Genomic DNA, 13,532 nt, shown 5'->3' with positions numbered 1-13,532 from the left:
CACGATAATCTCTGCAACCTAAGTGAAATACTCACGCATATATTATATTATTATATTGTTTATAATGCCAAAAGTGTGTAGTCTTTAAATACATTTAAATAAAACACTAAACTCTGATATGATTACATAATAACCTATAAGCTAATTTAAAAAATGAATAGTATCTACGAATATCAAAAGGACTAACCACCCAGAAGTGCAAAGTGAAACTTAAATATGTAGTCAATGAATGTGAGAGTGTAACTTTTATAAATATATAGCATGCTACCATGTATAATGACAGTATGAAAGCAGTAGATTAGATATATTATTGTGCATAATGAGAATAATTTTAGGCTTAAGCAAGAAGGGAAAGTAAAATAGAAATGTGGTTAATTTTTCCAGTTTATATTTTCCTAAAATATTATAAATCATAAGTTTGTGGAAAAATAGGCTTAATCTAAGAACTGGAAAATAAAATTGAGGACATACTTAAAGGACATACTTAAAAACTAGTAAATCTTGATGTGAACCCAAATAAAAAACATATTATTTCCCTGAAAGATCGCATATCTTCCAAAAACCTAAAATAATTAAAAATTTAAAAACTGTGTAAGTTATTTTATACTTGCCATTATAGAGCATAAAAGTTTTAAAATTCTGATAATTTTGAATATTACATGGCTTTTCATTTATAAATTAACACAATGGTACTCCGCAAATATAGTTAGTATAAATTTTAAGGTTTTTCATGCTCCCATTTGTTTAAACTTTTATATAGTAAACACTGAAATAACTTCTGAAGTATCTTCTCATTTGATGCAGGTTGCATTAAAATTTCTATATTTTGTATCACTTCGTGGACATACATTATTACTTGACTATATTGTAGTTAATTGTCTTCTTTAGGGTTCCTATTGCTGTGAAGAAACAACATGACCAAGGCAATTCTTATAAAGGAAAACATTTAATTTGGGGTAGCTTATATGTTCAGAGGTTCCATCCATTATCATCAAGGCAGGAGGCATGGTACCGTCCAGACAAGCTGAGAGTTCTACATTTTTTTCCAGATTTACTTCCAGTAGAATATGACAAGTGTCTCAAACCTATGCCCACATTGACACACTTCCTCTAACAGGGTCATACCTACTCACAACAAGGCCACACAGTCTAATAGTGCCCTTCCCTGGATATAACATATTCAAACCACTAAGCTAATACAAATATTTTCATTGCATGCCTAAAATGCTATCCTAGTTATTTCCACATTTCTATGAAAATGTAGATGTGTATATGTGTATGATGATTTAAATGTTATTACATCAAAATTATACAAGACCATTTTTACCTATGTAGATAGAGATGAGTCATATTTTACTCATTCTTACAAATCTTTCTCTGATATTTTTCACTTTCACTGACCCTCGATTAGAAGTCTTATTTTAAAATGGCTGCTTCCTTCTACAAACTAACCTTGCCTCCATTGTGAGAGATTAAAGATGTGTACTAAGGTTATGTCTGCATTCCACTTAGAGTGATTTAATGGTGTCTGCATTCCATAGAGATGCTTCAGACCTAGAACTTCTTTAAATGAAATTCCTTGCCATAGGAGCCATGTTGCTGGATTAAAATTTCTCTATGTCTTCACTCTTTTTGTTTAAGCTAAATATTGTATATAGTTTGTTTCAACACAAACAAAAATATGATAATTCAAACTCACCAACTTAAGAGTCAGAATGTCCTTATGAAGTTCTGTTGATGCAATGATCCTTCATAACTACACTCTTAATCATCTGTTCTGCAATGAAAGTCAATTTCAGCATCAAGGTTTTACGTTCTGGTAGTCTGATGAGTGATAGGTTCTTTTTCAGTCACTTTGTTGATTTCTATCCATGCAGGGGAGATCAGATTTATGTGTCTTTTTCATACTTGACTTATGCCTTTTATGTAGACTATTCTCCTATTCAGATGTGATCTTTATCAATTTTGACGGAACCCATAGTGAGATTCCTATAGAAATAGAGGCAAAACTTCTTCCCCAATATAACATATTCCCTTACTTACAGTTGAATATTAAAATACCTTTAAAGTATACAGGCTGATCTAACTAAGTGCTTTTTTTTCTGTAATCTAATGTCTTTTGACAGTTATTGTTCATGACTCATTGGCATTTAAAATATTTTAAATTAACAAAGCATTATTTAGTTTATTTCTGGAAATACTTATTCCCTTTTTCTTTTATCAAGGTACAACTAAACCTTTATGAATCCATACATATCAAGAGCTAGTACTTTTTTACCTTTTGAACTGGACAGTTAGGCACTTGACTTCTACGTCTACCTCTACACCAAATTTAGAACTCAGCATTGCCTTGGTGAGGTCAGAGTAATATGGTTCCTACTTCTCAGAGAGGCCTCTGGCATGAGCATCCATGAGTGTCAATGGCTGCTGTAAGTATAAGACTTGTTTTTATAATGTATGTATTTTCTGAAATCAGTATTCACAGTGGAGTAGTCTTTCCTTCTGAGGAATGCCCTCGATGTCAAGGTTAATGATTTCATGATAATTAAAACCAGCAAAAACTAATTGTGGTAAAACCAGGAATTGTGGTTGTAGTTGTGTCTCAGCAAAACAATAAACATTGGGACCTCTGGACAGCTTTGGGTAGAAACCTAAACAAAGAATTCTCCCCTGAGGAATATTCAATGGTCAAGAAGCACCTGAAGTATTCAAATCCTTAGTCATCAGCGAAAAACAAATCAAAACAACCCTGAGATTCTACCTCATACCAGTCAGAATAGCTAAGATCAAAAAATCAGGTGACAGCAGATGCTGGCTGATGAGGATGTGGAGAACGAGGAATAGTCCTCCATTGTTGGTGTGACTGCAAGATGGTACAACCACTGTGGAAATCAGTAGGGCAGTTCTGCAGAAAATTGGACATAGTGCTACCTGAGGACCCAGCTATACTGCTCCAGGGCATATACCCAATAGATGCTTCAACATGTAACAAAGATACATGCCCCATTATGTTCATAACAGGCTTACTTTTAATAACCAGAGGGTGCAAAGAACCCAGAGGAATGAGTACAGAAAATGTGGTACATTTATAAAATGGAGTACTACTCAGCTATTAAAAACAATAAAAGTCTTAGACAAATGGATGGAACTAGAAAATATCATCCTCAGTGAGGTAACTCCGTCACAAAGGAACACATGTGTCATGCTCATATTGATAAGTGGACATTAGCTCAAAAGCTAGGAATACACAAGATACAATTTGAAGACCATATTAAGCTCAAGAAGAATGAAGGACAAAGTGTGGATGCTTCAGTTCTTAGAAGGGGGAACAAAATGCTCACAGGAGGAAATACAGGAACAAAGAGTAGATACTGAAGGAAACACCATGCAGAGAGTGCCCTACCTGGGGATCCATCCCATATGAAATAGTGACCAAACACACTTATTATGGCTCAAACAAAGAAGTGTTTGCTGACAGAAGTCTTGCTGGATGCTTGGACCTAACCATTTGACTCAGCACAGGGACCCCAATGGAGTAGTTAGAGAAAGGACTAAAGGAGCTAAAGGGGTTTGCATCCCCATAGGAGGAACAACCACATCAACCAACCAGACCTCTCACTGCTCCCATGGACTAAACCTTCAACCAAAGAGTACAAATGGAGGGACCCATGGCTCCAACCACATATGTAGCAGAGGATGGCATTTTCTGGTATCAGTAGGAGGAGAAGCCTTTGGTCCTGTGAAGGCTCAATTTTGCAGTGTAGGTGAATGCCAGAGTGTTGAGGTGGGAGTGGGTAGGTGGAAGTGGGAGCATCCTCATAGAAGCAGGGATAGAGAGGATGGGAAAGGGTGGAACTGGGAAAGGGTATAACATCTGAAATGTAAATGTGTAAAATATCCAATAAAAAATAAATGTGAAAAAAAGCTATGAGAATGAGTTCTAACTACATGTATTCTAAAATAAATAATTTCTCAACTATGTAAAATATAAGGATGTCATTTGAATGAATCTAAAGGAACGAAAGCCTGCATTGTGAGCCAACTGGTATGAAAATTTCCAAAGAAGAAGATAGAAAGATTTACAGAGTAGTGCTCATAGGAGATCAGCTAATTGTTTTGTTTATGTTTACAAAGACAGATACATTTCTGAGTTCAGGGTTAGCCCAACAGAGCAAGGTTAGGCCCAATCATGGTGGAAATAGTAGCTTCAGGCCAGGGTTCAACCATGGTGCCTTACACTTTGTTTTCCTTGGCATAATATTTCAATTCCAACAAACTGTGTAGATAACTTTGAAAGCAGCCATTGTGGCTTCCAAGATTCCCATAAGATTATAGTTACATCAGTTCCTGTGTCTGCCAAACTTTCAATTTCAATAACATTTAATTTTAATTTTCATTGCTGGTCATTAATAACAGTTCCTCTTTTTATTAAAAAAAAGGCAACCAGACAGAAAACAACAACACAAAAATCTGTTTTTAGTATTTCCAAATCTTCTAATTACAACAATTGAAGATGCTTTGACTTTATGACATATTGAAGCAGTATAAATTGACCAATCCTGTCTCCTGGTTTTAATTGCCTATTTTTCTATATATAAGTCATAATCTCAATCTCTCCTTTTAAGACTTCATCTACAATTCCTGGATGCACAGTGTATCCTTGAGATGTTAGACTACTTCTTCCTAAAACTATTCCTATTGTCTTTTATGGTAGAAGTTCATGAACCACAGTGGGCATTTTATAGCATGGGATTTTTGGTGATATTGCGAGACTTCTACTTATGGCTAAATTTAGGGCATCACTTCCTTCTGTAGCATGCATTGGAACTCAATAATTTGTTTAGCCATAAGCACTTATTGCTACATTGATTGCTGACAGGAATTGATTCTTGTTTCTTGTTGGCATATGAGCTAATACTCTTAGGGAGTTTCTTCTAGGTAAGCGGTTACCTGAATATCTTTTTTCTGATCTGTGTTCATTAGTCTAGTGCCTATTGTAATCACTGCTTCTACAAATCCAGCAAGGTTGACTTCTTCTAGAGAAGTCTGTAAGAATGCCTTTTATATAATCTCTTTTCAAATGATTTGTCTCCTATAGTCAAAACATCCAGGATTTTCATATGTAAGGTTATATGCCATTGCTTGACCAATTATATATTAGGGTCAATATCAGCAGTAGTCTAATCTATTCATCTGTGGGTGCTGTTAGAAGTTTAAAGGTCTAAGAATTTTAGAGAAATATCAGATACATATGGTAAAGGACTTAATCGAAACTTTAGCCTTTTAAAACACAAATTTACCACATGTATTTGATATTTATCTATTTATAGCAAATAGTAATCTATTAAGAAAAACAGTAAAATCCGCTCTGCAGATTTGCATAATCTTTGTGAACAATAAAGCCCTTTTTCTTGATCCTCCTCCTTATCTCAGGCTCTTAAAGCTACTAAAGTAGGTTGTATAATATTAGAGTCATCAAAGTGCATCAGCTGTTTTAAATCAACAAATTTACCTTCACTTAAAATTAGTGTTTGGAGATATTAATACCTTTACACCTATTACCATTCACCATAGTTGTAGTTTATTCTTGCCACTATGTCAGTCATTGTAACTGAGAGCCAGAATCCGGTACAACTGCTTCTAAGTCTTTCCAGTCTCAAGGAATATTCCTGTTTTTGGATAACACTGTTATTTAATATTTTTCTCACATAAGGTGAGTGTATTCCATAAGTTATTAATCATTCTTTAAAAAGTACATCTTGTATGGTAACAGGATTTCAGAGTAGTTGTTTTGTTGTTTTTTTTTTTTATTGTTAGTGTTTTGTTTGTTTGTTTCATTTTGTTTTAAATTTTCAGCATTTTCTGGTATTTGCTCCTAGGTAACTGGGAAAGCTAGCAGGGTTGGTCACGTTCCTCAATTTCATTAAGAGGTAGCATTATAGATTGAACTATATGTCTCCCTTAGTCTCTAATTTTATTAGGTGCTATATGTTCACAGGTACTTTCTCATGTTTTTCAAGGCTTCGCACTACTACGGCCAACTTCTTTTTCTAAAACTATTTCTTCAGCGTTTTTTGAAAAGAAATATATAAAAATTCTGTTTAAAATAGGGAAGCAGCAGATCTTCCTGGTTGCTGCCGCCGCGGAGAGCTCGTAGGCAGCACCCCACGAGCAAACTTGAGACTCGGGACCACAGGTAAGATCAACATTTCTGCTGCAAGAGATCTGCCTGGTGAACTCAGGACACACAGAGTCAAAATTCCTCTAGGACCGGGAACTTCCGGTATTTAGCGGGGAGAGTCCCAAACCAGAGGTAACTGGCCCGCAACAGCTCTCTGCTCCCAAACCCCGTGGGATGGAGGCCTCACCGCCTGGTCAGGTGGGCACTCCTGAGGCTGCCGAGCGGAAGAGACCACCAACACTGCCCACCCCTGCTCACATCCCTGACCCAAGAGGAAACTGTATACGGCCTCTGGGTTCCCTTAGAGGAGGGCCCAGGAGCAGCAGGTCCACTGCGTCGGAGACATCTCCAGAACCTGAAGGGACCGACCAGATAAACAGTTCTCTGCACACAAATCCCATGGGAGGGAGAGCTAAACCTTCAGAGAGGCAGACACGCCAGGGAAACCAGAAGAGACTGCACTCTGCACACATCTCTGACGCCAGAGGAAAACACCAAACGCCATCTGGAACCCTGGTGCATGGAAGCTCCCAGAAAGGGCGGTGAAGATCTTCCTAGTTGCTGCCGCCGCGGAGAGCTCATAGGCACGAGCAAACTTGAGCCTCGGAACCACAGGTAAGAATAACTTTTCTGCTGCAAGTGACCTGCCTGGTAAATTCAAGACACAGGCCCACAGGAACAGCTGAAGACCTGTAGATAGGAAAAACTACACGCCCAAAAGCAGAACACTCTGTCCCCATAACTGGCTGAAAGAAAACAGGAAAACAGGTCTAAAACACTCCAGACACACAGGCTTATAGGACAGTCTAGCCACTGTCAGAAATAGCAGAACAAAGTAACACTAGAGATAATCTCATGGCGAGAGGCAAGCGCAGGAACCCAAGCAACAGAAACCAAGACTACATGGCATCATCGGAGCCGAATTCTCCCACCAAAGCAAACACGGAATATCCATACACACCAGAAAAGCAAGATCTAGTTTTAAAATCATACTTGATCATGATGCTGGAGGACTTCAAGAAAGAAGTGAAGAACTCCCTTAGAGAAACACAGGAAAACGTTAGCAAACAAGTAGAAGCCTACAGAGAGGAATTGCAAAAACCCCGAAAAAATTCCAGGAAAACATAAATAAACAAGTAGAAGCCCATAGAGAGGAGTCACAAAAATCCCTGAAAGAATTCCAGGAAAACACAATCAAACAGTTGAAGGAATTAAAAATGGAAATAGAAGCAATCAAGAAAGAACACATGGAAACAACCCTGGTTATAGAAAACCAAAAGAAGAGACAAGAAGCTGTAGATACGAGCTTCAACAACAGAATACAGGAGATGGAAGAGAGAATCTCAGGAGCAGAAGATTCCATAGAAATCATTGACACAACTGTCAAAGACAATGTAAAGCAGAAAAAGCTACTAGTCCAAAACACACAGGAAATCCAGGACTCAGTGAGAAGATCAAACCTGAAGATAATAGGTATAGAAGAGAGTGAAGACTCCCAGCTCAAAGGACCAGTAAATATCTTCAACAAAATCACAGAAGAAAACTTCCCTAACCTAAAAAATGAGATACACATAGGCATACAAGAAGTCTACAAAACTCCAAATAGATTGGACCAGAAAAGAAACACCTTCCGTCACATAATAGTCAAAACACCAAATACACAAAATAAAGAAAGAATATTAAAAGCTGTAAGGGAAAAGGTCAAGTAACATATAAAGGCAGACCTATCAGAATCACACCAGATTTTTCTCCAGAGACTATGAAAGCCAGAAGATCCTGGACAGCTGTCATACAGACACTAAGAGAACACAAATGCCAGCCCAGGTTACTGTATTCTGCAAAACTCTCAATTAACATAAATGGAGAAACCAAGATATTCCAATGCAAAACAAATTTATACAATATCTTTCTACAAATCCAGCACTACAAAGGATAATAAATGGTAAAGCCCAACATAAGGAGGCAAGCTATACCCTAGAAGAAGCAAGAAACTAATCATCCTGGCAAAAAAACAAAGAGAAGAAAAGCACACAAACATAACCTCATATCCAAATATGAATATAACAGGAAGCAATAATCATTATTCCTTAATATCTCTCAACATCAATGGTCTCAACTCCCCAATAAAAAGACATAGATTAACAAACTGGATACGCACTGAGGACACTGCATTCTGCTGCCTACAGGAAATACACCTCAGAGACAAAGACAGATACTACCTCAGAGTGAAAGGCTGGAAAACAACTTTCCAAGCAAATGTTCAGAAGAAGCAAGCTGGAGTAGCCATTCTAATATCAAATAAAACCAATTTTCAACTAAAAGTCATCAAAAAAGATAAGGAAGTATACTTCATATTCATCAAAGGAAAAATCCACCAAGATGAACTCTCAATCCCAAATATCTATGCCCCAAATACAAGGTCACATACATCTGTAAAAGAAACCTTACTAAAGCTGAAAACACACATTGCACCTCACACAATAATAGTAGGAGATTTCAACACCCCACTCTCATCAATGGACAGATCATGGAAACAGAAATTTTTTTTTTGGTTCTTTTTTTCGGAGTTGGGGACCAAACCCAGGGCCTTGTGCTTCCTAGGCAAGCGCTCTATCACTGAGCTAAATCCCCAACCCCGGAAACAGAAATTAAACAGAGACGTAGACAGACTAAGAGAAGTCATGAACCAAATGGACTTAACAGATATTTGTACAACATTCTATCCTAAAGCAAAATGATATACCTTCTTCTCAGCTCCTCATGGTACTTTCTCCAAAATTGACCATATAATTGGTCAAAAAACAGGCCACAACAGGTACAGAAAGATAGAAATAATCACATGTGTGCTATCAGACCACCATGGCCTAAAGCTGGTCTTCGATAACAATAAGGGAAGCATGCCCACATATACATGGAAATCGAACAATGCACTACTCAATGATTACCTGGTCAAGGAAGAAATAAAGAAAGAAATTAAAGAATTTTTAGAATTTTAATGAAAATGAAGGTACAACATACCCAAACGTATGGGACACAATGAAAGCTGTGCTAAGAGGAAAACTCATAGCGCTGAGTGCCTGCAGAAAGAAACAGGAAAGAGCATATGTCAGGAACTTGACAGCACACCTAAAAGCTCTAGAACAAAAAGAAGCAAATACACCCAGGAGGAGTAGAAGGCAGGAAATAATCAAACTCAGAGCTGAAATCAACCAAGTAGAAACAAAAAGGACCATGGAAAGAATCAACAGAACCAAAAGTTGGTTCTTTGAGAAAATCAACAAGATAGATAAACCCTTAGCCAGACTAACAGGAGGACACAGAGAGTGTATCCAAATTAACAAAATCAGAAATGAAATGGGAGACATAACTACAGATTCAGAGGAAATTAAAAAATTCATCAGATCTTACTATAAAAGCCTATATTCAACAAAATTTGAAAATCTGCAGGAAATGGACAATTTCCTAGACAGATACCAGGTACCGAAGTTAAATCAGAAACAGATAAACCAGTTAAACCACCCCATATCTCCTGAGGAAATGGAAGCAGTCATTAAAGGTCTCCCAACCAAAAAGAGCCCAGGTCCAGACGGGTTTAGTGCAGAATTCTATCAGACCTTCATAGAAGACCTCATACCAATATTTTCCAAACTATTCCACAAAATTGAAACAGATGGAGCACTAAGGCATTCCTTCTATGAAGCCACAATTACTCTTATACCCAAACCACACAAAGACCCAACAAAGAAAGAGAACTTCAGTCCAATTTTCCTTATGAATATCGACACAAAAATACTTAATAAAATTCTGGCAAACCGAATCCAAGAGAACATCAAAACAATCATCTACCATGATCAAGTAGGTTTTATCCCAGGCATGCAGGGATGGTTTAATATGAGGAAAACCATCAACGTGATCCATTATATAAACAAACTGAAAGAACAAAACCACATGATCATTTCATTAGATGCTGAGAAAGCATTTGACAAAATTAACACCCTTTCATGATAAAAGTCCTGGAAAGAATTGGAATTCAAGGCCCATACCTAAACATAGTAAAAGCCATATACAGCAAACCAGTTGCTAACATGAAACTAAATGAAGAGAAAGTTGAAGCAATCCCACTAAAATCAGGGACTAGACAAGGCTGCCCACTCTCTCCCTACTTATTCAATATAGTTCTTGAAGTTCTAGCCAGAGCAATCAGACAACAAAAGGAGGTCAAGGGGATACAGATCGGAAAAGAAGAAGTCAAAATATCACTATTTGCAGATGATATGATAGTATATTTAAGTTATCCTAAAAGTTCCACCAGACAACTACTAAAGCTGATAAACAACTTCAGCAAAGTGGCTGGGTATAAAATTAACTCAAATAAATCAGTAGCCTTCCTCTACACAAAAGAGAACCTAGCCTAGAAAGAAATTAGGGAAACGACACCCTTCATAATAGATCCAAATAATATAAAGTACCTCGTTGTGACTTTAATCAAGCAAGTAAAAGATCTGTACAATACGAACTTCAAGACACTGAAGAAAGAAATTGAAGAAGATCTCAGAAGACGGAAACATCTCCCATGCTCATGGATTGGCAGGATTAATAAAGTAAAAATGGCCATTTTACCAAAAGCGATCTAGAAATTCAATGCAATCCCCATCAAAATACCAATCCAATTCTTCAAAGAGTTAGAACAATTTGCAAATTCATCTAGAATAACAAAAAACCCAGGATAGCTAAAACTATCCTCAACAATAAAAGGAATTCAGGGGGAATCACTATCCCTGAACTCAAGCATTATTACAGAGCAATAGTGATAAAAACTGCATGGTATTGGTACAGAGACAGACAGTTTGACCAGTGGAACAGAATTGAAGACCCAGAAATGAACCCACACACCTATGGGCACTTGATTTTTGACAAAGGAGCCAAAACCATCCAATGGAAAAAAGATAGCATTTTCAGCAAATGCTGCTGGTTCAACTGGAGGTCAACATGTTCAAGAATGCAGAACGGTCCATGCTTATCACCCTGTACAAAGCTTAAGTCCAAATGGATCAAGGACCTGCACATCAAACCAGATACACTCAAACTAATAGAAGAAAAACTAGGGAAGCATCTGGAACACATGGGCACTGAAAAAAATTTCCTGAAGAAAACACCAGTTGCTTATGCTCTAAGATCAAGAATCGACAAATGGGATTTATAAAACTGCAAAGCTTCTGTAAAGCAAATGATACTGTGGTTAGGACAAAATGGCAACCAACCGTTTGGGAAAAGATCTTTACCAATCCTACAACAGATAGAGGCCTTATATCCAAAATATACAAAGAATTCAAGAAGTTAGACTGCAGGGAGACAAATAACCCTATTAAAAAATGGGGTTCAGAGCTAAACAAAGAATTCACAGCTGAGGAATGCCAAATGGCTGAGAAACACCTAATGAACTGTTCAACATCTTCAGTCATAAGGGAAATGCAAATCAAAACAACCCTGAGATTTCACCTCACACCAGTGAGAATGGCTAAGATCAAAAACTCAGGTGACAGCAGATGCCTGCGAGGATGCAGAGATAGAGGAACACTCTTCCATTGTTGTTGGGATTGCAGACGGGTACAACCATTCTGGAAATCAGTCTGGAGGTTCCTCAGAAAATTGGACACTGAACTGCCTGAGGATCCATCTATACCTCTCTTGGGCATATACCCAAAAGATGCCCCAACATATAAAAAAGATACGTGCTCCACTATGTTTATCCCATCCTTATTTATAATAGCCAGAAGCTGGAAAGAACCCAGATGCCCTTCAACAGAGGAATGGATACAGAAAATGTGGTACATCTACACAATCGAATATTACTCAGCTATCAAAAACAATGACTTTATGAAATTCGTAGGCAAATGGTTGGAACTGGAAAATATCATCCTGAGTGAGTTAACCCAATCACAGAAAAACACACAGGGTATGCACTCATTTATAAGTGTCTATTAGCCCAAATGCTTGAATTACCCTAGATGCCTAGAACACATGAAACTCAAGATGGATGATCAAAATGTGAATGCTTCACTCCTTCTTTAAAAGGGGAACAAGATTACCCTTGGCAGGGAATAGAGAGGCAAAGATTAAAACAGACACAGAAGGAACACCCATTCAGAGCCTGCCCCATATGTGGCCCATACATATACAGCCATCCAATTAGACAAGATGGATGAAGCAAAGAAGTGCAGGCTGACAGGACCCGGATGTCGATCGCTCCTGAGAGATATAGCCAGAATACAGCAAATACAGAGGCGAATGCCAGCAGCAAACCACTGAACTGAGAATAGGACCCCGTTGAAGGAATCAGAGAAAGAACTGGAAGAGCTTGAAGGGGCTCGAGACCCCATATGTACAACAATGCCAAGCAACCAGAGCTTCCAGGGACTAAGCCACCACCTAAAGACTATACATGGACTGACCCTGGACTCTGACCTCATAGGTGGCAATGAATATCCTAGTAAGAGCACCAGTGGAAGGGGAAGCCCTGGGTCCTGCTAAGACTGAACCCCCAGTGATCTAGATTTTTGGGGGGAGGCCGGCAATGGGGGGAGGATGGGGAGGGGAACACCCATAAAGGAGGGGAGGGGTAGGGATTAGGGGGATGTTTGCCTGGAAACCGGGAAAGGGAATAACACTTGAAATGTATATAAGAAATACTCAAGTTAATTAAAAAAAATAGGGAAGCATTCACATCAGTGGTCACAACTGCAATGTGTATTGCCATGGCTTTTATAAAGTACCATTTCTATCTCCTCAACACCTATCCTTGGTCTTGAGGAATCTGAAATGTTGATTTCCCATTTTGTTAGTGTAGGAAAAGTATGTCTATATAATTACAGTTTTCTTTCGGGGTGACTTTCTATGATTCACTGGTTTAGAGCCTACTGTGTTGATTTTTGATCTGGGCTTAAGACTCCTATGACTCTGAGTCTCACAAGTTTCTATACATGTTCAGCAAAATTTGAAGAAGTGATGCTTTTTCTGATGAGACAATAACTGGATTATTTCTTTTTTAAGGCTTTCTGTCAGAAGTATACCATAATCTGCATTGTTTCTTTAAATATACTCTGATTTCTGCAGTGTTAGAGAACTTTCTTTTCGCCAATCTTATTTCGTTTGTCATCCAACCACCTTGACTGCTAATTGTAAAAGTATATTCTTTTTAGCCAGTTAATGGAATGCAATCAAAGGTGTACAAAAGCTGTGTTAATATGTTTGGGCTAAGTTGAGAGGATTTCTTTCTCTGTTCTAAATATCACTAGGCTCTAGGCCTAGAAGCTTCATGCAATCTAATCTTCAAAGCTGTCTGATTCAATCT

Source organism: Rattus norvegicus, chromosome 2 (genome assembly GCF_021556685.1).
Source record: "Rattus norvegicus strain SHRSP/BbbUtx chromosome 2, alternate assembly SHRSP_T2T, whole genome shotgun sequence".
Classification (NCBI taxonomy): domain Eukaryota; kingdom Metazoa; phylum Chordata; class Mammalia; order Rodentia; family Muridae; genus Rattus; species Rattus norvegicus.
The sequence above is the reverse complement of the archived record's forward strand: the minus strand, read 5'-3'. Positions refer to the sequence as shown.